The sequence below is a fragment of the Homalodisca vitripennis genome, chromosome X (genome assembly GCF_021130785.1).
Source record: "Homalodisca vitripennis isolate AUS2020 chromosome X, UT_GWSS_2.1, whole genome shotgun sequence".
NCBI lineage: Eukaryota > Metazoa > Arthropoda > Insecta > Hemiptera > Cicadellidae > Homalodisca > Homalodisca vitripennis.
Window position 1 is genome coordinate 157,623,824 of NC_060215.1, and position 27,290 is coordinate 157,651,113.

Below are 27,290 nucleotides of genomic sequence, written 5' to 3' on the forward strand. Positions count from 1 at the left end.
GGACCTGTAAAATCACTAGATATGCCTAGAGCCTGCTGGCAAGCATATATCACATGGTCACACTCAGACAGCAGTTTTATGGACCTGTACAATCACTAGATATGCCTAGAGCCTGTTGGCAAGCATATGTCACATGTTCACACTCAGACAGCAGTTTTATGAACCTTTACAATCACTCAATATGCCTAGAGCCTGCTGGCAAGCATATATCACATGGTCACACTCAGACAGCAGTTTTATGGACCTGTACAATCACTAGATATGCCTAGAGCCTGCTGGCAAGCATATATCACATGGTCACACTCAGACAGCAGTTTTATGGACCTGTACAATCACTAGATATGCCTAGAGCCTGCTGGCAAGCATATATCACATGGTCACACTCAGACAGCAGTTTTATGGACCTGTACAATCACTAGATATGCCTAGAGCCTGTTGGCAAGCATATGTCACATGTTCACACTCAGACAGCAGTTTTATGAACCTTTACAATCACTCAATATGCCTAGAGCCTGCTGGCAAGCATATATCACATGGTCACACTCAGACAGCAGTTTTATGGACCTGTACAATCACTAGATGTGCCTAGAGCCTGCTGGCAAGCATATATCACATGGTCACACTCAGACAGCAGTTTTATGGACCTGTACAATCACTAGATATGCCTAGAGCCTGCTGGCAAGCATATGTCACATGGTCACACTCAGACAGCAGTTTTATGGACCTGTACAATCACTAGATATGCCTAGAGCCTGCTGGCAAGCATATGTCACATGGTCACACTCAGACAGCAGTTTTATGGACCTGTACAATCACTAGATATGTCATCACTGCTAACTGCATTTTTCATGTAACTTCATATACAGTCGAGTTTACTTCACTTTCTGAAACTAATTTGAATTCACAATTTCCTTTCAAGCCATCATACGTATTACTTACGTAAAAATTCTTTGTTTCACTGTTGGCGTTAAAATCAGATCCCATGCTTACACAATATATATTTTTATCTGTGATTTTAAGTTATTTTTATATATCTTTCTACTACATCAACCTGTCCTAAGCATTTCCAAAGCTTCTTTGATCCATTCATTCAACCAATTTATTGAAGGAAGAGTTCTTAGCTTTACGTGTCAAACTATCAAACTGTTCCTGAAATTTTTATAGGCTTCTCAGTTATCATTGGATCTAGTTTTCCAATATTTGAGCTGATCTTAACTCCTTGTAAGTCTAACAATTTCGTTGTTTCTCCAGGGATATTTTTTTGTTATCAATATTTGTATCTCCCAAATAAATGACAGAATTAACATCTAGAGCACATTCAGACAGCGAATATTTATGTGTCCGTTACCTGTACTGTGGGAGATATCCTCAACCCGGCTAGGGCTAGTTAGAGGACCGGGGTCAGGGCCGAGTGAAGAGCGCTTACTCGTGTAAGTGACCGGAGATTGGGGACACCTGTTGTAGAGCTACGGTGAACACAGACATAAACACAGCTGCCAAACGGGAGACAGAACAGGTGTCCTCCACAAAAACCACCCCTATTATTTATTACCCCACAAGTTATTGCATATTAACTGCAGTTACTCGTTAGACTGAATAAGGCCCGGCATGTGATGTCCGCTCTAATTATTTCACTGTTTACCAAGACTTTAGAATTTGGAAACCGAGTTCTCAATGGTACAGTAAATCCATGTTGCACAGAACTTGATACTATCCATACCCACCATTGTAGCCTGGATCCTCCTTGTACCAACGTGCAAATAAATAACGGAGAATTACAAATCTTCTTGATTCGAATATCTCCTATTGTCGTCATGAATCTTGGGCCAGCACTCCCAAGTACTCCCCTGTTCTTACCTTTTTTCCCAGCGTGGCGAACAATTGAATAACAGATCAACAAAGTCTCCCTGAATCCAGGTACGTCTATGTTAGCTCGGTGACCAGGACAGGCAGAGACCGCTGAAACTTTACTCGTCGAAATGAAGTGACTGCAAGACATCAGGCTGACTCGCCGATCTAGACAGTTGTCAGGCGGGACAATAAGCCCCCACCAACGCCACCCCATGCTCGCGCTTCGCAATCTCACATTTTAGATCAATATTATCAGCTTCTAATACTTCTATAATGGCCATCATTCATAACTTCATTACCATTCACCGAGAGTTGGGATTGACAAGCCGGATCATATGCCCTTTACATCGAGTTAACGATATAAAATCATCGTTTTCTGCGTGGAAAATAGGTGCAGTTTTCCGATGATACGACTCTGTTTTTCGATGCAATGTCAAGCGAAGTTTTGGAACAACAGGCTTTTGTTGACATCAACAACTGTGTCCAGTACTTCCACAGCCTCAATCTAACAACAAACTCTTCAAAAACCAACGTTTTGCATTTTGTTAGATGACTCCAAACTGGAAGAAATCAGTTCTTAAAAATTCCGAGGAATACACCTGGATCGAGGCTGACATGGAATAAGCACATTGACCATGTCTGCGCAAAAATCTGCTCAGGCATTTTTGTTTTAAGATCTTTAGCCAAATACTGTCAGGTACTGATTACGGCGTATTACGGCTTGATTTACCCCCATCTGGCCTACGGAGTGGTCCTTTTGGGAGCTTGCGCAAACACTCAGTTTCAAAGAGCATTCGGGCTCCAAAATAAAAAAATCGAGTAATCGCCAAAATCAAATTTAGAGAGTCGTGCAGGGAAGCTTTCTAGAAATTGCATCTGACTCTACCGTGTCTCTACATTTTGGAAACAACTTTGTTTTGTATGAGTAAATGTGCCTTTTAATCAGAGGCCAAGACATACACATGTATGAGACCCGTGGCAGAGCTAACTACCGGACTGGGAGGCACAGAACGGTAGTTTATGAACGCCTACCCTCGCAAGCGGGTGTGCATTTCCTTAACAGACTGCCCAATTCAATGAAAGATGCCCCAACGCCTAAGGCGTTAAAGACTCGCCCCAAACGCTTCTTGATGTCTCAAGCATTATATAATGCGGTTGAGTTTTAGGCATTCGACTGGGAGACCGCCCAATTAGAATACTGACTCTGCTGTACTAAGTACAATACAATAAAATATACTTTTATTGCCAGAAACAATTTAACAATTCATATCATGGGTCACATAATAATAATAGTATATATTCATAAACATAATAAAGTGCTAACGAGTATGCTTATGTTAGTATTTTGAGCTCTCTAAATGAATTCCTACACGACTCTCTGAGCTTTAATTTAGCAATAATTCTGATAGCTCTCTTCTGCAAGACAAAGAGTATGTGGAAGTCGCTATCTGAACAGCCACCCCACAGTATAATACCGTAGGATAAATGTGGGTGGACCAAACTGTAATATGCAGTTTTCATTATTTGGTCTGAACAGTATTCGGCAAGAATACTTAAGAGATAAATATTACTTGATAGTTTCGCACAAACACTGTCCACATAGTTCCTCCAAGTCAACCCTCTATCGAGGTGTATTCCCAAGAGTTTCGTACAGTCAACTTCATCCAGGACCTTCTCGTCCAACATCACAGCAGGTCTGTACTGAAATGGTGCAGTGCTTCCACCAAAAATCATGTAATTTGTTTTCGAACAATTAAGTTTCAAGTTTATGTTTTCAAAGTATTGGGTACATACATTTAATTCTTCGTAAGATTGAATTTCAACTTGAAATTTTGATTTGAATGTGAAAGAGAGAGTCGTGTCATCTGCATATTGGACTATGTGTCCTGTATGAATCTTTGAATTCAAATTGTGTACGTATACCAGGAACAAAACTGGTCCGAGGATGGATCCCTGAGGGACCCCATATCTAAGACTGGTTGTACGTGAAAATGAATTTTGAACTGATACTTGTTGTTTTCTATCAGAGAGGTATGACTGAAACCACTTCAGCGGCAAACCTCTAATACCGTTACTGTGCAATTTGTTGAGGAGAATGGTGTGATCCACACAATCAAAAGCCTTAGTCAAGTCAAGGAAAACGCTGAGCGTTACTGTTTTCTTGTCCAAGCTAACAACAATCAGCTCAATTAAGTGCGTGATTGCATCGATTGTGGATTTACCTTGTCTAAAGCCAAACTGATTTGGAGATAATATATTATTTTTCTCAAATAAATTTAGCATCCAGCTTAAGAAAAGTTTTTCAAAAACCTTACTTAGCCCTGGTAGGATTCAGATTGGCCGATAATTATTTACTTTCAACGGATCATGTTTCTTAAAAATTGGAATTACTACAGCTCTTTTCAGTGCCGTAGGAAATATGCCTTCTTGCAAAGATGTATTAATTATCATTGTCAGTTGTTTCATCAGAGGCATGTAACATTGCTTGAAAAGCCATGTCGACACGCCATTTACGTCAGTTGACTTTGACACCATTAGCGAACGCATCACGTCAGCCACTTCCTCCTCTGTTACAAGAGTTAACGCCATTGACATGACGGGACTTGGGTTTGACTCGTTTCAAAGGAACAGCTAATATTTTGATTTGAAACATTAGAAAAAAGGTCATTAAAAATATTTGCCACATCTGAATGGTCCTTAATAATTTCCCGATTCATTTCAATTTCTATAGGTTTATTGGATGCCTTAGTTTTGTGCTTATTAATTATACCCCAGGCGGTTTTTTGAACATTTTTTGTTTCCTTCATTGTTTTATTATATTCATAGGGTTTGGCCGCTTTAATAACCTTTCGATAGGTTAATTTATACTTTTTTATAAATTTTTTGAATTCTACACTTGTTGATAGTTTTGATTGTTCCCAATAAAACCGTCACTTATTTCTAGAAATAATTATTCCTAGAGTAATCCAATTAGTTTTTCTTTTCTCTTTAAAATTATTTTTTAATGGACAATATACATTTAGATTGTAAATGAAGCAATCGTTTAAATAATCGAACATTTCCGACAGTTTTGGATTTTTTTTGAATTACCAAAGTTATCGATTCAATCGTTTGTTTAACAGGTTAATGTTAGAAGGACGTGTATCTCTTCTAAATACAGTGACGCCTTGTGATTTTTTAACCTGTTGACTGATTTTGATTAATTGCGCATCATGGTCAGATATGGCAGTGGCTACAACGGACACGAACGTCCCGGGTATGTCGGTCACAACGTTATCTATAGCTGTCTGAGAACCACCAAACACTCTCGTTGGTGAATTCACCAACCATCCCAGATTGAAGCTAGCCAGTAAACCTCGGAACTTTCTGGTTTTGCTACAACCCTGATTCAATACGTTAATATTGAAATCACCAGCTATCAGAAATCTTCGATTTTGTGACTTTAACTCTACTAGAATATTCTCAAGATATTCAAAGAATTTACTTTCTGAGCTATCTGGGGATCTATAAACCACATAAACCTAGATTGAACGACCATTACTGAGACTAGCAGAAATACCCGAGACCTCAAATACCTTTTCCTCCACTTTGTATCCAACCTTTTAAATTCAAAACATGGTTTGACAAAAACAGCAACGCCGCCTCCTTTAAAGTGGGCCCCATTAAGACTATTGGCAAGTGTGTAGTTTTCTATAACAAAGAGATCAATATTTTTGTCATTAAAACCGTGTTCGGACAAAAGCAGAATATCCGGTTTGAGCTCGTCACAGAGTAACTCCAGCTCCTGGAGTTTATTAGTTCCTGATTGCACATTTTGGTGTACAATAGTTACAATTCCCGAGCTTGATGCACTTTGCAGGGGCGATGACAATCCTTTATATCTGTTAAAGGCGGTTTTACGTTTACAAAAAAAATTTGTTTTTAGAATTGGTGTTGTAAACAACATCTGGATCAGGTAGACCTACGCATTGAGTACTCAATGATTGAAGTTGTGAAGAGCGCTGATTTTAAAATTTATTTTCAGAAACATCAATTGCAGTTGAAATTGCAGACGGCTCCGTCGCAGCCGCATGACTACTGTTGCAGGTGGTCTCGAGGGTATCAGAGTAGGTGTCATACTGTTGCATGGATACTGGTGGAGAAGGAAGAGTTGTTCTATTGTCCATCCTCAGAGGAGCTGAGGCAGGCGTCGAAGACATCATGCTGTTAGTGATCCGGTTGGATAATTTGGGTATTTCTCGAAGGACAGGAAGAGACTCATTTATAGGCTGCGAAGTAGCTACATCTCTTGGTTCTGACTGCGTTGAAGAGTTTAATTTTGTACTTTGCAGTATACAATTCGCAATTCTTCTGCTTATTTCAATTTTCCCGTATTTATTAAGATGGAGTCCGTGGTTGGTAAAAAATCTTCTTCCAAAGTCTTTTGTATCGACACCTGAAGTACCATAGAGATTTTTAAGTTTACTTTTTACGATATCTATTTGATAGTTTACGTAGTTGCTCCAATGTAGATCGTGCCTATGGAGTATCGGAACTATAATCCATTGCGTGTGTTTATTTGTTTGGACAAATTGGGTTATAAGTTTTGGTAACTGTTTTGCAGGACGATTATTGCTGGGTTGCAAGTGGGTTGCATTAGCGATGAATGAAAGAGGCGTGATTGTAAAATTGTATGTATGCATGTGTATTGTGTGTATGATTGCCTGGAATTTTAGAAATCCCGTATTGGTGTTTGCCATACAATGTACATATTGTCGCTGCAATAAAAAAGATACTGATTTCATGTGAGCTTTACACTAAGTACAACTCAACTCCTTGAGCCTTCATGTGCTCATTACACTATGTCCAACTCAACTGCTTGAACCTTCATGTGCGCTTTACACTAAGTTTAACTCAACTCCTTGAGCCTTCATGTGCTCATTACACTATGTCCAACTCAACTGCTTGAACCTTCATGTGCGCTTTACACTAAGTTTAACTCAATTCCTTGAGCCTGCATGTGCTCATTACACTATGTCCAACTCAACTGCTTGAACCTTCATGTGCGCTTTACGCTAAGTTTAACTCAACTCCTTGAGCCTTCATGTGCTCATTACACTATGTCCAACTCAACTGCTTGAACCTTCATGTGCGCTTTACACTAAGTTTAACTCAATTCCTTGAGCCTTCATGTGCTCATTACACTATGTCCAACTCAACTGCTTGAACCTTCATGTGCGCTTTACACTAAGTTTAACTCAACTCCTTGAGCCTTCATGTGCTCATTACACTATGTCCAACTCAACTGCTTGAACCTTCATGTGCGCTTTACACTAAGTTTTAACTCAATTCCTTGAGCCTTCATGTGTGCAACTGCTTCATTACACTATGTACAACTCAACTGCCTGACCCTTCTTGTGCGCTTTACACTATGTCCAACTCAACTGCTTGAACCTTCATGTGCGCTTTACACTAAGTTTAACTCAATTCCTTGAGCCTTCATGTGCTCATTACACTATGTCCAACTCAACTGCCTGACCCTTCTTGTGCGCTTTACACTAAGTTTAACTCAACTCCTTGAGCCTTCATGTGCTCATTACACTATGTCCAACTCAACTGCTTGAGCCTTCATGTGAGCTGTACACTAAGTACAACTCAACTCCTTGAGTGTTAGTTATTAGATTAGGACTTTTATTTCTATATGACGCTTGCAATACAATTATTGTTAATTGTTTCCTCCAATAAAGAATATTATTATTATTATTATTGAGCCTTCATGTGCTCATTACACTATGTCCAACTCAACTGCTTGAACCTTCATGTGCGCTTTACACTAAGTTTAACTCAATTCCTTGAGCCTTCATGTGCTCATTACACTATGTCCAACTTAATTGCTTGAGCCTTCTTGTGCGCTTTACACTAAGTTTAACTCAACTCCTTGAGCCTTCATGTGCTCATTACACTATGTCCAACTCAACTGCTTGAGCCTTCATGTGAGCTTTACACTAAGTACAACTCAACCCCATGAGTGTTAGTTATTAGATTAGGACTTTTATTTCTATATGACGCTTGCAATACAATTATTGTTAATTGTTTCCTCCAACAAAGAATATTATTATTATTATTATTAATGAGCCTTCATGTGCTCATTACACTATGTTCAAATCAATCAAATCAAATCAATTTTTTTATTGCCAGGACATAATCACATGTATAGCAATAGTCAAGATTTTCTAAAATTAATATCTAAAATTTATAACTTTCACATCGCCTCAAACCACATTCAAACGTACAAATTTTCAGCCAACTCCACATTCATCCAGCCAATATTCCCATTTCCAGCGCCGGTAGTCAGTTTGCTAATTGTGCGGTCACCCAGTCGAATGCCATAAACTCGTCAGCACTGTAAAATGCTTGCGACACTAAAAAGCGTCTTAAACGAGTTTTTAACACCTTAGGCGTTGGGGCATTTCTTAACTGATCTGGCAACTTGTTGATGAACCGAATACCTGCCTGGGAGGGCAAGTGTTCGTAAACCCCCGTCCTGTGTCTTCCAGTTCGGTAGGCATCTCTGCCTCTTGTCTCATACTCGTGTATGTCACGGCCCCGGGTTAATGCACATTTGGACAAACAAAATGAGCTTGTCTCAAGAATTTAGAGACAAGGCAGAGTCAACAGTTGCAACGTTTTGAAAGCTTCTTTGCACGATTCTCGGAATTTCATTTTTGCGATTATGCGAATCGCTTGCTTCTGAATTTTGAATGCTCGGAAGAAATGGTTGTTTGCGCTGGCTCCCCATAACACCAGACCGTAAGTGAGGTGGGGGGTAGATCAAGCCATAATACGCCGTCATCAGTACCTGAGTAGGGCAGTACTTGGCTAAAGACCTCAAGACATAAATGCCTGAGGACAGTCTGGAACAAACGTGGTCAATGTGAGCATTCCAAGTCAATCGTCGATCAAGGAATATTCCCAGAAACTTTGAACATTCGACTTCATCCAGCACTGTGTCTTCCAATAATACGGCTGCACCGTCATTGAGATTTCCTGATCGCAGTGCGAAAGTCAGGACGTTTGACTTTGAAGAATTTGCTTTGAGGTTGAGGCTATTGAAGTGCTGGACACAACTGTTGACGTCGAGAAAGCTTTGTTGTTCCAGAATCATTTTGGATTTGCTGGTAAAACAAAGTGTTGTGTCATCAGCATACTGCACAAGTTTCCCGTGCAGTAGTGATGAGTCTATGTCATTGACATAGATGAGAAAAAGAATTGGACTGAGAATTGATCCTTGAGGGACTCCATATCTCAGCTGCAACGGCTCGGAAAATTTGTTTGAGATTTGAACAAGCTGTTTTCTGCGGCTTAGAAATTAGCTAAGCCACTGAAGAGGCACGCCTCTGATGCCATGGGATTCAAGTTTGTCAAGCAGCTTCACGTGGTCGACACAGTCGAATGCTTTAGTTAAGTCGAGAAATACACTTAAAGTGAGATTTCGACTTTCTAATCCCTCTACCACCATTTCAACAAGACTCACAATTGCATCAATTGTCGACTTGCCCCTTCTGAAACCGAATTGGTGTTCAGAAAGAAGGTTGTGATTATTCAAAAACTGAAGCATTCTTTGTAAAAAGATTTTTTCAAAAATTTTGCTCAGAACAGGCAAAATAGAGACAGGCCGATAATTATTTGCAGAGCATGGGTCGTCTTTTTTGAAGATTGGGCTCACCTTTGCCATTTTTAGGAGCGAGGGAAAAACTCCTTCTTCGAATGACTGATTTATTAATTGGACTAGTGGCTTAGCAACTCAACTGCTTGAACCTTCATGTGCGCTTTACACTAAGTTTAACTCAACTCCTTGAGCCTTCATGTGCTCATTACACTATGCCCAACTCAACTGCTTGAGCCTTCATGTGAGTTTACACTAAGTACAACTCAACTCCTTGAGCCTTCATGTGCTCATTACACTATGTCCAACTCAACTGCTTGAACCTTCATGTGCGCTTTACACTAAGTTTAACTCAATTCCTTGAGCCTTCATGTGCTCATTACACTATGTCCAACTCAACTGCTTGAACCTTCATGTGCGCTTTACACTAAGTTTAACTCAACTCCTTGAGCCTTCATGTGCTCATTACACTATGTCCAACTCAACTGCTTGAGCCTTCATGTGAGCTTTACACTAAGTACAACTCAACTCCTTGAGCCTTCATGTGCTCATTAAACTATGTCCAACTCAACTGCTTGAACCTTCATGTGCGCTTTATACTAAGTTTAACTCAATTCCTTGAGCCTTCATGTGCTCATTACACTATGTCCAACTCAACTGCTTGAACCTTCATGTGCGCTTTACACTAAGTTTAACTCAATTCCTTGAGCCTTCATGTGCTCATTACACTATGTCCAACTCAACTGCCTGAGCCTTCTTGTGCGCTTTACATTAAGTTTAACTCAACTCCTTGAGCCTTCATGTGCTCATTACACTATGTCCAACTCAACTGCTTGAGCCTTAATGTGAGCTTTACACTAAGTACAACTCAACTCCTTGAGCCTTCATGTGCTCATTAAACTATGTCCAACTCAACTGCTTGAACCTTCTTGTGCGCTTTACATTAAGTTTAACTCAACTCCTTGAGCCTTCATGTGCTCATTACACTATGTCCAACTCAACTGCTTGAGCCTTAATGTGAGCTTTACACTAAGTACAACTCAACTCCTTGAGCCTTCATGTGCTCATTAAACTATGTCCAACTCAACTGCTTGAACCTTCATGTGCGCTTTATACTAAGTTTAACTCAATTCCTTGAGCCTTCATGTGCTCATTACACTATGTCCAACTCAACTGCCTGAGCCTTCTTGTGCGCTTTACATTAAGCTTAACTCAACTCCTTGAGCCTTCATGTGCTCATTACACTATGTGCAACTCAACTGCACCCGTGATACAAGCAAAGGCCGTGCTAAAGTAAAGGTCGATCTGATAACTATTAATACCCAGCGTAAATAAATGCAGTTCAGATTAAGAGGTCTTTTATCGACCTGTGATACAGGCAAAGGCCGTGCTAAAGTAAAGATCGATCTGTTCAACTTTTCATTCCCAGTGTAGATAAATGCAGTTCAGATTAAGAGATATTTTATCGAACCGTGATACAAGCAAAGGCCGTGCTAAAGTAAAGGTCAATCTGTTAAACTTTTCATTCCCAGCGTGAATAAATGCAGTTCAGATTAAGAGATATTTTATCGACCCGTGATACAAGCAAAGGCCCTGTTAAAGTAAAGGTCGGTCTGTTAAACTATTAATACCCAGCGTAAATAAATGCAGTTCAGATTAAGAGGTCTTTAATCGACCTGTGATACAGGCAAAGGCCGTGCTAAAGTAAAGGTCGATCTGTTAAACTTTTCATTCCCAGCGTGAATAAATGCAGTTCAGATTAAGAGATATTTTATCGACCCGTGATACAAGCAAAGGCCCTGTTAAAGTAAAGGTCGATCTGTTAAACTATTAATACCAAGCGTGAATAAATGCAGTTGAGATTAAGAGGTGTTTTATCGACCTGTGAGGGAGACAAAGCTGGTGCTAAAATAAAGGTCGATCTGTTAATCTTTAAATTCCCATCGTGTTTAAAAGTAGATCAGATTGGAGAAATATTTATTCAACTTTTGAGGGAGACAAAGGTAGTGCTAATGTAAAGGTCGATATATTAAACTATTAATACCCAGCGTGAATAAATGCAGGCCAGATTGGAAAGGTATTTTATCGATCTGTGAGGGAGGCGAAGGCGGTGCTAAAGTAAAGGTTGATGTGTTAAACTTGTAATGCCCAGCGTGAATACAAGCAGGTCTAGATGTAGAGGTACTCTTATCGATCTCTGAAGGAGGCAAACGTGGTTGTAAAGGTCAAGCTGTTAAACCTTTAATTATCAGTGTGAAATCAAGCAGATGAGGTCGGAGCTGTGTGACGAAAAACTGTGGTACGGTCTCGAGCTATACCTAGCTAAGAGCAAATCACTACTCATCATTCTGATAACAGAACCAATTATGACCATTTTTATCACCGCCAAATATTTGTGATAATTACTAATTGCAATTTTTAATGGTTTTTTAATTCCATTACTTAGCATTTCTTCGTCTTAAGTAATCGAAGAAGTTTTATTTTTAACGCTAGATGGCATATGGCTATTTCTTAACAACAATTTATACAGTATTTGTAGTAAATAAAGATTGCTGTGCTTTAAAACATTTAATTCATCTCATCAATACATATTTAACAGAATATAACATTTTAAAATATAAATTGAAATTATTCTGTTATTCCAATAACCTGCTCCTAAATATTTCATTGTGGCATTTGTAACAATCATATTCCTACTATGGATTGTATAAAGTAAAAATATCTCTTGTAAATATTTAAAATTTCATGTGGCAGGGAACATGTTGAAGTTTTTAATTTCCGAAACAAACATTTGCCTGGTATCTAGTTACCTCTGATCGCAGTTGAATCAGGTCCATGTACTTACCAGCGCTTTGCAGTTGTTGGATGTGCGAATTGTCAGTAGATGGAGGTCCAAATTTAAAATCTCCAAATTGGACAGAGATTTATAATCTACAGTGATAAATTAAAATTTTGTTTAACGACAAGTGTGTTCTGTTGTCGTATTCATGTTAGATTAATTTAATATTAACACTAATCTTTTGAAATTTGTTTTAAGTGTATCACTTCAGTTACTGCGGATGGACCTATCCATGTCCAATCCTGTCCTCAGTTCAAATGAGAGTTTCAATTTAATTACGTTAGATATATTATTTTAGTAGGACTACATCATACATATATTATGTTTACTTCTGATTTACTTTATTAATATTAAGGGAAGTATTTATTTAATTTTGTATATAATTTACGAGTAGCATAGAAGGTTTGGTTAGCATCCTAAATATTATTTTAACGTGTAATATACAAATCTGGAAGAGAGTAGCTATGGTGGGAAGGGTTGGTTCAATGCCAAAGTCGAGTTCAGCTCCTTTGCACCTTCCGCTCAGTGCAACGTCTCGTATCTGATACTCTCGGTCTGTGACGAAGAAGCTCTAAACGAACTCTTTATATCGTTCCGACATCAGAGACACCTAGACTACAAAATTAAGTATACAAGACTACAAATCTAGACGACCGTTGCGAATATAAAGCTCCACCGTGCCTTCGTGTCGTGTCTGAAACAGTGTATCACATCTGATGAGACAATGAGAACACCTTTTCATCTAGATTTCCCTTGGTTTAGTTGAACTCAGTATTCGCATTGGAAGAGTTGACACATGTGAATAAACAGTCGTGGACATCAGCACTCCATTTCATTCATTCATTGCTTGTTTTAAAATAGATTAATATCAAACTCTTCCAGTAACGTCACCGGCATTGTTGCTCATTGCGTGGTTGTCATCAGTTGTCCTCATCTCAAACTCTCACTATTTATATTATTTACAGACGGACAGGAAATACAGATACGATGAAGCTACACCAGAGGCTTTCTTCCAGAAGATCTAATCTGAGAGTTTGCCATGATAACGTACTAATTCAGTTTCATCTATATAAAGGTCAACGAATTTGTTATTATAAAACTATTCTCTCCCTAAATTCATCCTAACGTACTTGAAACTGTGTTCATACAATTGTACGTTGACATTCACAACGGTTACACTGTTTTTCCAGTATCAGTTGCTCGAGTTTCTCACCTCCGCTTGCAATTCACATAACATGTAACAAACTACTTGATCAGTGAAACAATCGACAGGGATTTCCAATGAATAATACTGTTCCTTGTAAACAATTTGTGTATAAATATAAGCATATCAACCAGAATAAACAACAAAACTTTTTAGGTTTTTTTGTGGCTGCATTTCTTACTTAAGACATTGTCAATTCTTTTCTGACACGGATGTAAATAATTTATTAATGCTATGGCACCATTTATCAAGACAAGCTCTCTAATTGTTAAATCGTAATCTTTTCGTTTTCTAAACACTCGGTTCAATTCCTAGTATAGTCAAATGTATATTTGTAATGAACTGCATAATGCATTTAGTTTTTGGTTCAGATCTACCATTATTTGAACAAAGTCGTTACTTAACGACTCTTATGAGATGCGGAACAAAATAACACAATGTTGCAAATCAAGTAACATCTAAATCTAATTAAAGATAATAAGTTAGATTATGTGTCATCGCATCCATAGATGATGCGAATCAGGGATATCTCACAGAACAGTATGCATAGAGGTTCAGCACTACAAACGCTGTGAATATTCAACACTGTGGCTTGTACTGATCACGTTTGTTAGCAGGCTTCAGTCTTTCACACTTCAGTGCATATGAGACTAAACGTACTGACATTGAAATTCTTAGACTATACTATAGGGAACTAAAGTAAAAATTTAAAGCCGACCAAGCCATATTAAGTCGTGTTAAAATTTAATATTATTTAGAATGAGTGTATTCTATTGTAAGCTAACTGATGTTCCCAATTCAAACCGAGAACAACTCTTAAGACTTTATTAGTAACGTTTCTAAATAAATAAAGCCTTGTGAATGCTGTTGTTAAAGACTTAAATAATCCTAATATTAATTAATATTAATGTATTTTTAAATTTCACACATAAATTAAAAGGAAACTTATTTGTGGTTATTTTGAGTAAGAAATTAAGTGTATAAACGGATATTGTTTTCATAATAATTAATTACACATTGTAGTAAAACTGTAAAGCATATATGAATTACTATAAAAATATACAACCACTTCTAGATTCTTGCGCTTCACTTGCTATAACCTGGAGGCTCCGGGTGGCAACCGGATTTCATCGGCTATCCCTCTTTCTGAGACGGTGATGATAATCGGAAAGACAATAAAACAATATCTCCTGTTTAGCTGAATGTCATATAAAATTTTAAAGTCTCTAGAAAAACGTAAGATAGATTATTATCTGGACAGCATGATAAATCCATGTACGCTTTGAAGTGAGTTATGGTCTTTGATTCAAATCTCCATAACTCCGAGTAAACTGTAACAGGACCCTCTCTGCGCAGATTACTGTTTCATAGTGTAATTGAGATCTTGAGAACCATTATATTATTAGGGGGTGTCACCACAAAGTATTGACAGTCCAGAGATCAGTCAAGGGCACTGTAACACGTTTTTTCCCTCCATAGCAAGCTTAAATTTGCTAAACAAAGTTTCAGAAGAAACATCAAAATTACTACATTCATCTCTGTAGATAGTAATTTTCGATGATTGAAATCCATTTAGTTCACCCAAACATACGCGATTTCTCTATATATAACAAGAGCTCTTAGTTTTAAACAGGAATATCATCGCCTATTTTTACGGGCCGACAAGATAATAGTTTTTCAGAAGTTATATCGCCTTAACGTAAAGCCTTTATCACCTTAGCATTTTTGTTGTCTGCGACGATTGAGAGAACTCTCTCCAAATCACATGTGCTTTGCCACAGTAGTTCAGAGAGGTCATCATTAGCAGAAGCTTCATTGGATATCTCTATATGGGTGATTCTGAAACCATTCTGAGATATGTGACTGAGATATCTGGAGGGAAACTCCACACCCATCTGGCAGCCTTAGGTCCGTAATTCTCGACTGTTCGAACAGAGTTGCTAAAGAGAGGGTTTCTCTTACTCTCCTCAATAGTAACCTATGAGTTAATGTCTCTGTGCACTCTGACATCATTGGCGGTCATCGGGTGGGCTATCAAATATCTCACCCTATCCCACATTTCCTTGAAGTCTGCATCCTACAACAAGGGTAAAGCAAAAGATTTTACCTTCATGGATAAAATATCTGGTATCTGCACCACATCACACTTCGTTCCAATGAAAGATGCAACAGACTCGATGAATAGGTAACACGAAGATAGAACAACTTAGTCAGTAACTTCGTGAAATCAAACTGCCGTATGCATTTAATAAACTTAAAGAGAGAACTACGATTTTGCATTTCTTCTTTCTGACTTATTTCATATCCCACCTTCCATATCTCAATAACTCTTTCCAGCAGCCCAAAATGGCATTGAACATTATAGCTTCAATTTCAATATATATTTATTTTAAATTCTACAATTTTAGGGCTAGATCTTTGGTTTAGGGTAGTTGCAATAAAACTGATAAAATGTACAAATTTACTCTTCGTTTCAACCCCTTTCGACAATTCCGACAATCCAAGATTTTTATATGTAACATTTTACCACTTATGGCTAGGAAGGTATAGAACGTATTGTCACATTGATAAAGTTATTTTGGTTATTAGTATGAGTTCACAACACTGTTTGCTCATGGTCAAGAATATGGGTATTACCCCGGTCTCCTATATATACCAAAGCCTCGGTTTTCTCGTGAAATTGGATCTTTCACCCAAGTTATCAATAGACAACTGTGTACCGTGTTAGGTATATTGTACGATCCTCCAGCTCATGCTTATGACAATGAATTAAGCCGTGCGATTAAACAAAATATACTACAGTTAGATATAATGAAATTAATTATAGTTTCTACAGTAGGATGTAAAGTATTTAATTCTTAGCTAAATGCATATGTAATTAGTTAAATAAGAGTTCAATTAATATGAGCGCGTTAGAAAACTAGGTTGCTACGCCTTGCTTTCGAATCTTGACTAAAACATCCAGAGATAAAGGGTTGTGCACCTGATGAGACAATGAGAACACTTCTTCACCTAGATTACACTTGAGTTTGTGGCCCAGGTGTGTCTGATTTCGAAACGATGAAAAAGACGTCGCTTTGATCTTCTTCGTCTCCTGCTTTTTTATTTCTTCAGACGAATATGACTCCAGATTCCAGGAGTCAAGTCTGTGACAGCGTCAGATACCAGACACTGCGCTAAGAGGAAGGTGAACTGGACATTTATACTGAATCAACCATTCCCACCCACCACGGCTATGTCGCATGGATTTGTTAAGCTTTCGTACATACGTAAGATATAGAATTAATTACTTTTGTGGGAATGGAACATTCATGTATTATTATCGAGCAATAGATCTACATAAGTACCACAACCGTGTAAGAGATGTCAATTCAGGATCCCGGTCCCTACCCTATGTCAACATCAGGGGGAAAAATACCAATAATCCGAACACAGTTTTGAAATTGAGGCCTTGTCAGGCGATGTACAAACGTATAGAGTGGGGTGAAAATCAATTTGTTCGTTAGTTTAGAATATTTCGAAATTTTCATCTCAGTCAGTGACCTTACGTATAGTACGATGGGACCGATTTCAAATTCAATTATAAAGTTAACGAATATTAGATGGAATTGTACGAACACGAGAGGCAGGAAACTTGTTATAATAATTTCATTCACAAGAGCTAAACAGCCGTGAACACGAGTGACAGGAGCTATTTAATTTCACTTCTTTAAATAAATTACTTTTCTTAGAGCGAACCTCAAAATTTAAATATTAAGAAACGTGATGTGAATACTGCAGAGAAGGAAAGTTAAAGATCCTCCAGCAGAAATACAACTCTTGAACTGATTATTGTATTTCATGTACTGTTTTCTCATTCCTTCACCGACACCAGGCGGATAGACTACTATCCTTCACCGACACCAGGCGGATAGACTACTATCCTTCACCGACACCAGGCGGATAGACTACTATCCTTCACCGACACCAGGCGGATAGACTACTATCCTTCAAGTTGAACAAAAATAAAACTGTAATCGAGTGCTGCTTTACAAAGTACAACAGATTCTATACGTAAATTTTGATTCAAGTTACCATCGTTTTATACCTGTCAATTTATTAAAGTATTTTTCAAGAGCGTCTAGATAACTAGATCTTATTGGAATTTACTTTTATTCCGCCTGCTCGGAAGAGTTACAATAATTAGTTAAATACTCAAACTCACAGATACAACTCTAGTGAGGATGTACCGCTAGTATCGGCGACATTCCTTTCGTTCTTTCCTCTCCTGGTTCTATTCTTACCTGATTCGACTGTTCACTATTACCTGAACAAAACCCCTCTAACTTTCCACTTGTTAACGCCTTGTCTCCACATCAAATTGGGCTTACTATGATATGATGTAATACTCTACCTGAAAACAGACAGTTGGCTGATAAATCTCTGTTGACTTACCTGGTGACGTGCTGTTTGTGATCTTGGCTCCTGTGCAGTGACATCGCTTGGGTTCACTCTCTGCAGTCTGGACTGCTTGCCGAGGTACGTTTATATGTTTTAGTGGCAGTCCATTGCCGCACTTTTTAGTGTATTAGGATTTTTACATCTGAAGAAGAGGGTAGATTTCAATCCTTGAAACGGAGTGTTTTACTTTTTTGTTACGTACGACGATGGTAAATGTCCGAAATCATAATGACCTTTCAAATTATCCGTCGTCAATAACAAACTTTAAATAAACAGCATTGCTGCGAAATTGGGGTTTTCCTATCAATAGCAAGTTTTCACATTAGCCCATTTTAGAATAAATTTAAACGATAATGATAAGCGACATGACGTAGTTGTTACCAGTGGCGTGTTCCAAATCGGAAGTTACAACTGATATCACTCCCGAGTTGCATGTCGGGAACACCAGCACTTCCGCAATCAGAACATCCTCTCGCCATTGCGGTGTGAAATATAACGAGAATTCAAAGATTTTTATAGAAATAATCCTGTACCACAAAAAATGCAATGATTCATTTCGATTGTACGTGGGTATTGTGCATTACAGGTAAAGTCTGCAAATTGAAATAAAACTATAATTAGCTTATACAATCAAACTTGACATCACCACAACAAAAACGTTTTGGTCATAATACAACAAGTAGATCTAACAATCAATATGACAAAGTAATAAGCATTCTTTATTTATTTTACGCTTGCCTCACCGTTGTTCAGACAAAGGCAACGCAATTGTATCGAGAATTAGAAGTCACACGAAAAGTAATAATAGCAGCTTAAGTCAGTATATACCGCTTCTACCTTTTTTTTTTAAACCAGTTAATTTTAACTGTAACGTGATGTGGGCATTCTAGAAGAATGATAGTCATAGCAAAACTTTATACATGAAATATTAACGTATATGTAAATATGCAATTTTTACGTATAAATTCGTAGAAACTCGTAATAATTGAGTAAATCAGCATCTATCAAATAATAAATTCTAGTTCAGGTAACTCTTCATTGTTTAATAATTTTTCTGGTATCGTTTTCATCATCAGTTCCCGGGTCCACGTATTACAAGGGTTTAACACAGGAAACAGACGAATTCATAGTCAGTACACAATAGTAGTATAGCAGTATTTATATGCGATAGAGCTTCAGCTGACATATTTGTTAAGTACTTATTACTTAATAACTTTTTTAATAAAGACAACTTAAGAAAATATGTTTCTTGATATTTTCATTAGGAAGTATTTTACAGTTATGTACGTACTGTACAATGTTAACATCGTTATCCCGAGCCGTTGTTCTATGTGTCTTATCACTAGAAGTGATAAAATTAAGTTTAAATTTTTTTCCGATTGGCGTCCAAGCGGTTGTAAGGTAAATATTTTTCATAGCCACTTTCCATGAAGAACACTTGCACAGAACCATGGCAATAACGGAAGCTGGACATGCACGCTTACACGCTTACACGTTTACACACATACAGGATTACACGCTTACACGATTACACATTTACACGTTTACACGCTTACACGTTTACACACATACAGGATTACACGCTTACACGATTACACATTTACACGTTTACACGCTTACACGTTTACACACATACAGGATTACACGCTTACACGATTACACATTTACACGTTTACACACTTACACGTTTACACGCTTACACGTTTACGCGCTTACACGCACACACGCAGTCACAGTGTGTGACACTGAGGGAGATACTGAGTTAATTGTTAGTAGACTTACACAAACTTTCTCCCTGTACATACTCGATGTTGTATAGCACACCACTTCTACGTTATACATGTATATTTACATTTCCAGGGGATAACGCGCCACAATGAAGGACTCCTAACTGCCTCTGTCGCGGTTTCATGTTATTTATTTAATTAGTTCGTTTTAATGGGTACGCCATTAATTACAAAATAAATACATGAATTTTAATGTCTTTAGTATCATGGCGCCTAAAAATAAGACATAAAAATACATGTAATAAATATAGAACGAATAACAGTAATGCATTCCAAAATACTAGAATAAAGAACGAAATATCAAGAGCAATAACATATAGTAACTGATGCTTAGATCTAGTAACCAAGTAACTAAAGAGAAGATAACAAGATAAAAATTGAACTGGTAATAAGGCACTTGTAACTTGATAACAAAATATACATTGGAAACATTTTAAAAAAAACATGGTCACCGATATAACTATCCGATATAATTTTTCACAGTGTTTTAACAAGAATGTTGAGAGATTTAGTATGTACCGTTTATAGTCACCTAGTGGACTGTAAACGGTAATAAATAAATTTAAATCATTAAAGATTTTACACGTTTTTCATTTTCATTTAAAAACTTTATTTTCATAATCACAATGTTTTCTCCTGAAAAATGCCTGGGAAACGCTAGGAATATAAACATGAATACATTATACTTAAATATATAGGCCTACTATAATTATGTAATGCAAAGAGATAATTATACTAATTTAAATTTTAACGTTGAGTGATTTGAATATCTCATATTTCTTAATGTCTTATAATCCCAATTTTATTTCCTTAACATACAATGTCACAAGACTCTGTAATTATGACTGTCAAGTGCGTCAAGAAATTGACGAAGCGTACTGTCTTGCCTCTGGTACACGGGTTTCGTGACGAACAAAGTATCTAAACAATATTATTTTATGTTGTACAGAGTTATTAAATGTACACTTGCATATTTTTGGAACGAAATCACTACTTGCTAAAACTAAAACTTATGTAATAGTTTAAGTATCGTTCAATAACAAAATAAAAGCTTATTTCGGTCAGTGATAAAGTGCAAAAAAGTTGCTTTCCAACGCTAAGTAAAAGATCTTTGAGTAATAATTCTGGAGTTGATATAGTAACTGATAGTAGTAACTGAAAAGTAGTTGTGTTTCCGGTATTTGTTTTGTGTTAGCGTTTTCTAATATGAGACTCTGGGCAGAAAATGCAAGAGGGATAAAAAAATCCATAACTCTGTGACCATTTACTCGTACTGAGCTGCGTGTTTGCACCGGTATAGTCGATTTTTGAAGTGCTGAATGCAGCAACACTCTTATCTCTTCATCCCCTATTGCTGGCGTTTACAATTCAAATTCAACTTAAACACATTGTTTTGCAACGTCAGTTTTCGAAATTTATAATTCTAATCTAATAATTACATCCATTCATACTTACAAGCGTCACACACACGCACACTCATTCAATTTGGTACACCAGATCCATAATTTGGCTGATTTGAGGCCAATACCAATTAGTTATCCCAGCGACTCTTTATTAACTCGTCAGCCGAGTAAAACGCATTCGCCAACAGATGGCGCGTCAGTCGAGCTCGAATGTGATTTGGATTATCTGTTTGTTTGATGCATCCAGGGAGTTTATTAATCAATCTAACACCAAGTTTAGACGGAAAATACTGCCGTCTTGTGCTGTTGTACTCGCAAGTTGCCACTGCCTCTCGTTACATACTGGTGGATGTCTCGGCCCTGTACACCTGGTCCAGCAGTACATAAAGTAAGCAGTTTTAGTTCCCTGAACGCATCCCTACACGACTCTCTAAAATTTACTTTCAGCATAATGCTAATTTCTTTTTTTGTGATCTGAAAAACCTTTACAGTCTGTATTTGGCACATCTCCATAAAATCCCACCGTATGACAGATGTGAGTAACCCACATCAGAATAGGCCAGTTTTAAGATATCTAGGGAGCAATACTTTGCTAAATTACGCAAAGCATAAATGCCTGAGGCAACTCTAGCACAGACGGTATTAATGTGATCGTTCCAGGTTACCCCACGATCAATGTGTACTCCAAAAAATTTGGTGGATTCTTTTTTCTCTATCAGTAAATTATCCATAAACACAATTGGTCTCAGTTGTTGGTCACGTTGTCTAAAACTAAATTTATTGAAGGAAGGCTTTGAACTATTTCGAGTGGAAGTGGTAACATTTCACGGTTGCTAGATAGAACATGCAACACACAAGGCTATTGCGAAGTAGTCGGGTGCGGGTGTTAGACGGATTCATGGTCGGAGTGAATTTGTCATCTTAGGATTTCACTTCCCCATCTCCTTATTTTCAACGACGATGTCAAAACTCGACCTTCTCTCGAAGAGAACCAGTAAGATGGTTAATAACAACACAGCATCGGTCAGCGGAGTCCTGGGTTTGCTCTAGCCCCTGTTCATACTGCACTGTTATAGTATCACTCGATATCTGACACACACTTTTAGCGGATACATTCTGATGGTCTACTGCAGAATGGAAACTTCTCTACGAGTATCACAGCCGATCTGGTAGACAGCTCAGTCACTGCATTCTTTAATGTCCCACCGCCAACCTGCCGATCAGTACCCCGCGAATACAATCAGGGTTGGCAACACTGATTGCCTGAAGAATACAATCATAATTATGTGTCTGAAATTTTATTGATTAAGAGTGGTTTTTACTCACTGTTGGGTGTTGTATTCGTGCTGTCTGGAACTGGTTATTTATGCACGATCGAAATCTGCTTGAACGTCGATCGGAGGAACTGTGAGTAGTTGGTGCATAATATGTTATTGACTTTGCTGATGGTTGTCTTACGACATTATCATCGATCTGCATGCAGTAGAAGGTAGCTGGTCTGTTGATCGGCGAAACTGATCTGTGGCGCATGCGCCGCGGTGAACCACTGCTGCCACGCGCACGGCCTGACCTGTACCTGCTCAACTCACGGCTGGCGGAACGGAGCATTTACTGCTGCGCCTGCCGCTGACTGAATACGTCCCGCCTGACATCGCTGCCTGCGCCGTGCATCGCTCCGCATCGGGCGACATGGTGATTCATACCCGTTCAAGTTTAGCGCAGCTTTCATTAATTGAGGCTGTTCTAAATGACGCAACGGGTTTTGACGACGCTACTGAGTGCGTGATTACTCGTATATGTACGCAATTAAAAAGATTGCGAGTAAATTTTCCCAACGTAGATTTTGATGAGCTCGAAACTGATTTTTGCGAATTATTAAAAAAGCTGAATGACTCAAATATTTTGAGTCAAACCTTACATTCTGAAAATGAACATTTAAAGTTGCATACTGGTGCCTTGGAAAAAAAAACTCCAAGATGAGAAATGTCAAAGACGTTCTGAGCTGAATGACTCCTTGAACGCTCAAGATGTGATTTTAGAAGAGAAAGACGCTATTTTAAGTGTGAACTTAATGTTAAAAACTAGTTCTAGTAAACTTAGGTCTAAGTTAGATGAACTTATGAATGATTATTCATGTGTAAATGCATTGCAGTCCGAAAAAGATATGTTAATTAAACAACTTAATTGTAACATTGATGAGTTAAACAGAAAGCACGCAGATTTATCCTCTTTGGTAAATACATTGAAAAATCAACTAAAATCGGCAGAAGCCGGGACGTGGCTAATGAATAGATGGGTAGACGATAGAGTCCTAGACTCATACTTTGAAACATTTGCAAAAGCCTTTTCTGATCTACCTTGTAAAATCTTATTTTTGGGCCCAACTCTTGTTCAGATGGTAAAATTGGGGGCAGAAGATGATGCTAAGGCGCTTCTGTCGCAGGTGTCCCTTTCATCTTCGCATTATGTTTTCTGTTGTGTTAGTAACAACGTCGCGACCCTGAAAGACGACTCAGGGACGCACTGGAGTTTGTTATTTGTGGATGTTGCTGAGGGAGCAGCTTATCATTTTGATTCCCTAAACCAGTCAAATAATTTATCTGCTAAGTTAACGGCCTCAAAGTTGGGGGTGGAAGAATGTAACTTTACTGCAATTAGCTGTATGCAACAAAAGAACAGTTTTGAATGCTGTGTATAAGTGTGCTAGTGAACACTAGACTTGTAACTGAGGGGTTTTGTGCTCGGGGGCCCACGTCTCAATGTTCTTTCATGGACTGGTACAGGAACTTCTTTACGCCGGACTTTACTGCTGACGGGGAGTCTAGTGACAGACTGCCTGATGGTTCTTTAGTGCTACCCCTGCTGTGTTGTGCAAGCCCTAGCAAGGTTGAATCATTGCCTGTAAATAATGTAAATAGAACTGTAGATTTAAGTAAAACACAACCTGAATGTAAAAATAGCCAAAACTATGAGTCATACAATTTAGATCCCAGTGAATGGAATGTTGTCAAACGAAAGCGAAATAAGACTACTAGTCATAAATCCCAAACATACTGTGTAAAAAAGAGGCCTGGGCCGCTATGTAGAAATCGATATCATGTTTTAGATGGTTCAAATAATATAACATGTGAAAATGATATTAGAGTTATTAAAAATGTATCAGGTGTATGGAGAGAAAAACCTAAACAGAAATCTCAGTCTAGAAATAGTTTTAAGCGAATAAAACGACTGAGGGCAAATGTAGTAACAGAGTCAACCGAAAAGCCGGCTTCACCCTATGCATGTTCTGTAATGGGATCAAACGGTGAACACCAACAATTACTTGTAAGTGAGGGTTGTACTCCTGAGCGGTCGCGGGGTACTGATCGGCAGGTTGGCGGTGGGACATTAAAGAATGTCTTGGTCATCGGTGACTCATTGTTGCGATATGCTGGGAATCTCTGCTTGAAAAATGGGGCCACCTTAGATATCAATCCAGGTGCAAAAATTGAGCATATTAAGCAAAAGCTTTTGAAGTATGTGCCAAACCAGCCAAAAATTATTTATATTCATGTTGGCACCAATAATCTTGTTGATGGTTATAACGGACGACCTGGGTACAATGGCGGTTGGGGGAAGCGCGCGGCACTTCATAGCATGGCGGACCTGTTGAGTACCGCAAAAAAACACTTTCCAATTTCTGACATTATGTTGAGTAGTGTTTTAACTAGGCGAGACATTGCACCACTACCACTTTATAATTTTAATGAACAGCTAGAAGTTATGTGCATTAATTTTAATGTCACATATGTTGACGCGAACCGCCTGGTGAGGGGGTATCACCTTGCTCGTGATGGTCATCACTTAAATAGGGCAGGAAATTTCTGGTTCGGGAATTTTATTTTCAGGTGTTTGCACGAGAGAACAACTTTTCCGGGTGGATGTTCGCCGGTTTCCGCAGTTCCTGGCGACTTTAGAGCTGTTCCTGAGGTGTCACAGGCTTCTGTTCAGCATAAGGAGTCGGGAAACGGCATCAGAGGGGCGAGTTGTTTTCCAGAGTAGGGCACTTAAATGTGAGATCAATGAACACAGGTTTCCAGGAGCTGTGTGCGGTTATTGATTATTTCAAATTTGACATTCTTGGTCTCTCGGAGACGTGGTTGACTCCAGATGTTTCCTCAGATTGTTTCATTGTAGATGGCTACTCTTTATGGCGCAAGGACAGACAGGGCGCTGAGGGTCTCCCGGGAGCCGCTAGTGGAGGAGTGGCACTCCTGGTTGCAAATCATCTGCAAATGACGCAGGTTTATTTGAACAATGTTGATAGTCGCTTAGAATATATCTGTGGCAAGTTTAGTTTGAGAAACAAGAAGCTGTGTGTGTGCGTGGTATATAAACCACCCTGTGTTATATATTCCACCCTGAGTTCTATTTTGTATTCTTTGTTTATTGATCAGATGTTGGATGTTGATGATGTTGTTTTGTTGGGTGACATTAATGTAAATCTTTTGGATACTGGTAAGGCCGATTGTAGATTCCTGAAAAACCTGTATGAATCGTTAGGGTTGGTACAACTCATAACAGAGACCACTCGTGTCACCGAGAGCTCCTCGACATTGATCGACCATATTGTTGTGAATAAAGGTCTAGACATAGTCAAAGTTGGTTTAGTGGATACGTCCAAAATTCTTGATTCAAGACGTAAACAAATTACGGACCACCACCTGGTATATTGTGATCTCAGGTATGGCAACTATAGGCCAAAGGAGAAATTTATAACTTATCGAAATTTTTCCAATTTCGATGTGTCTCTTTATGTTTCTTTATTGTCACGTATTGATTGGGATGATATTGAGACAAAGACCTCGGTCGAGGAAGTTAGTCAATTGTTAACTACCTACATTGTCCAACTGCTTGACACCTGCGTACCGTTAACAAGAAAGCGAGTCACCAAGAAGAAAGCCCCATGGCAGAGTGACGAGATAAGAGAGCTCACAAAAGAAAAAAAATATTTCAAACGCAGACTGCATGATAGTGATGTTTCGGCTGCTAGAACGTTGTACTGTAAGGCACGAAATAAATTGAACTGCGCCATCAGAAGAGCAAAACGAAATTACTTTCACGAAAAGCTGAATTGTAAGGACTCTAAATCATTCTGGGGTGTTTTACGGTCCGGTGGAGTGCTGGAAAATGACCGTAATAATGACGATATAAAATTCTCAGCTGATGACCTCAACAGGTACTTTGCAGGCATGGGTGGTGGAAGCGGGATTAGCCTCGAGAAACTGAATTTCTACAGAAACAATGTTTGTGAGGATCTAGCGCATGGTTTCAATTTTGTGCCAGTTACTGAGGGTGATGCATAATGAATAACATTACGTCAGTGGCTGTGGGGACTGATGGAATATCTATCAGGCTAGTGAAAGCCATGAGCCCATATTGCTTGGGAGCTATTACGCATTTGGTTAACCTGTCCCTTGCTTCTGGGTGTTTTCCATCATGCTGGAAGCAAAGTCTTGTCACGCCCATACCCAAAATAAAGAATCCAAGTGTGATTTCCCAATTTAGGCCGATATCGATCCTTCCAGCCATGTCAAAAATCCTTGAGAAGGTAGTGGTGAATCAGTTGACAGCTTTCATTGAGGCTGAAAATATTCTTCCTGTACATCAGTCTGGTTTTAGGAAGTCTTTCAGCACTACCTCCGCCTTGATAAACATTATGGATGAGCTGCATGTAGCGAAAGATAAGGGTTTTGGAAGTATTTTGGCGACGCTTGATTTCTCTAAAGCGTTCGACTCAGTGAATTATGAACTGTTTATTGCCAAATTAAATTTCTATAGGTTTAATGAAATCGCTATAAAATGGTTTGGCTCATATTTGAGCGGACGGAGTCAGGTGACGAAGGTAAAAGAAAACTGCTCTTCCTCGCTGTCGAAGGATACAGGGGTTCCTCAAGGGTCATGTTTGGGGCCTGTTATGTTCATTTTATATACTGCTGATCTTGAACTTGCATTGTCCTCGTGTTCACTCTACTCCTATGCGGATGACTCTCAGATGCTTCTAACATATCCCCCTCCAGGTGTCCATGAAGCGGTGCAGTGTTTCAATGCTGATCTGCGTAGGGTTAAAGAGTGGTCGGAG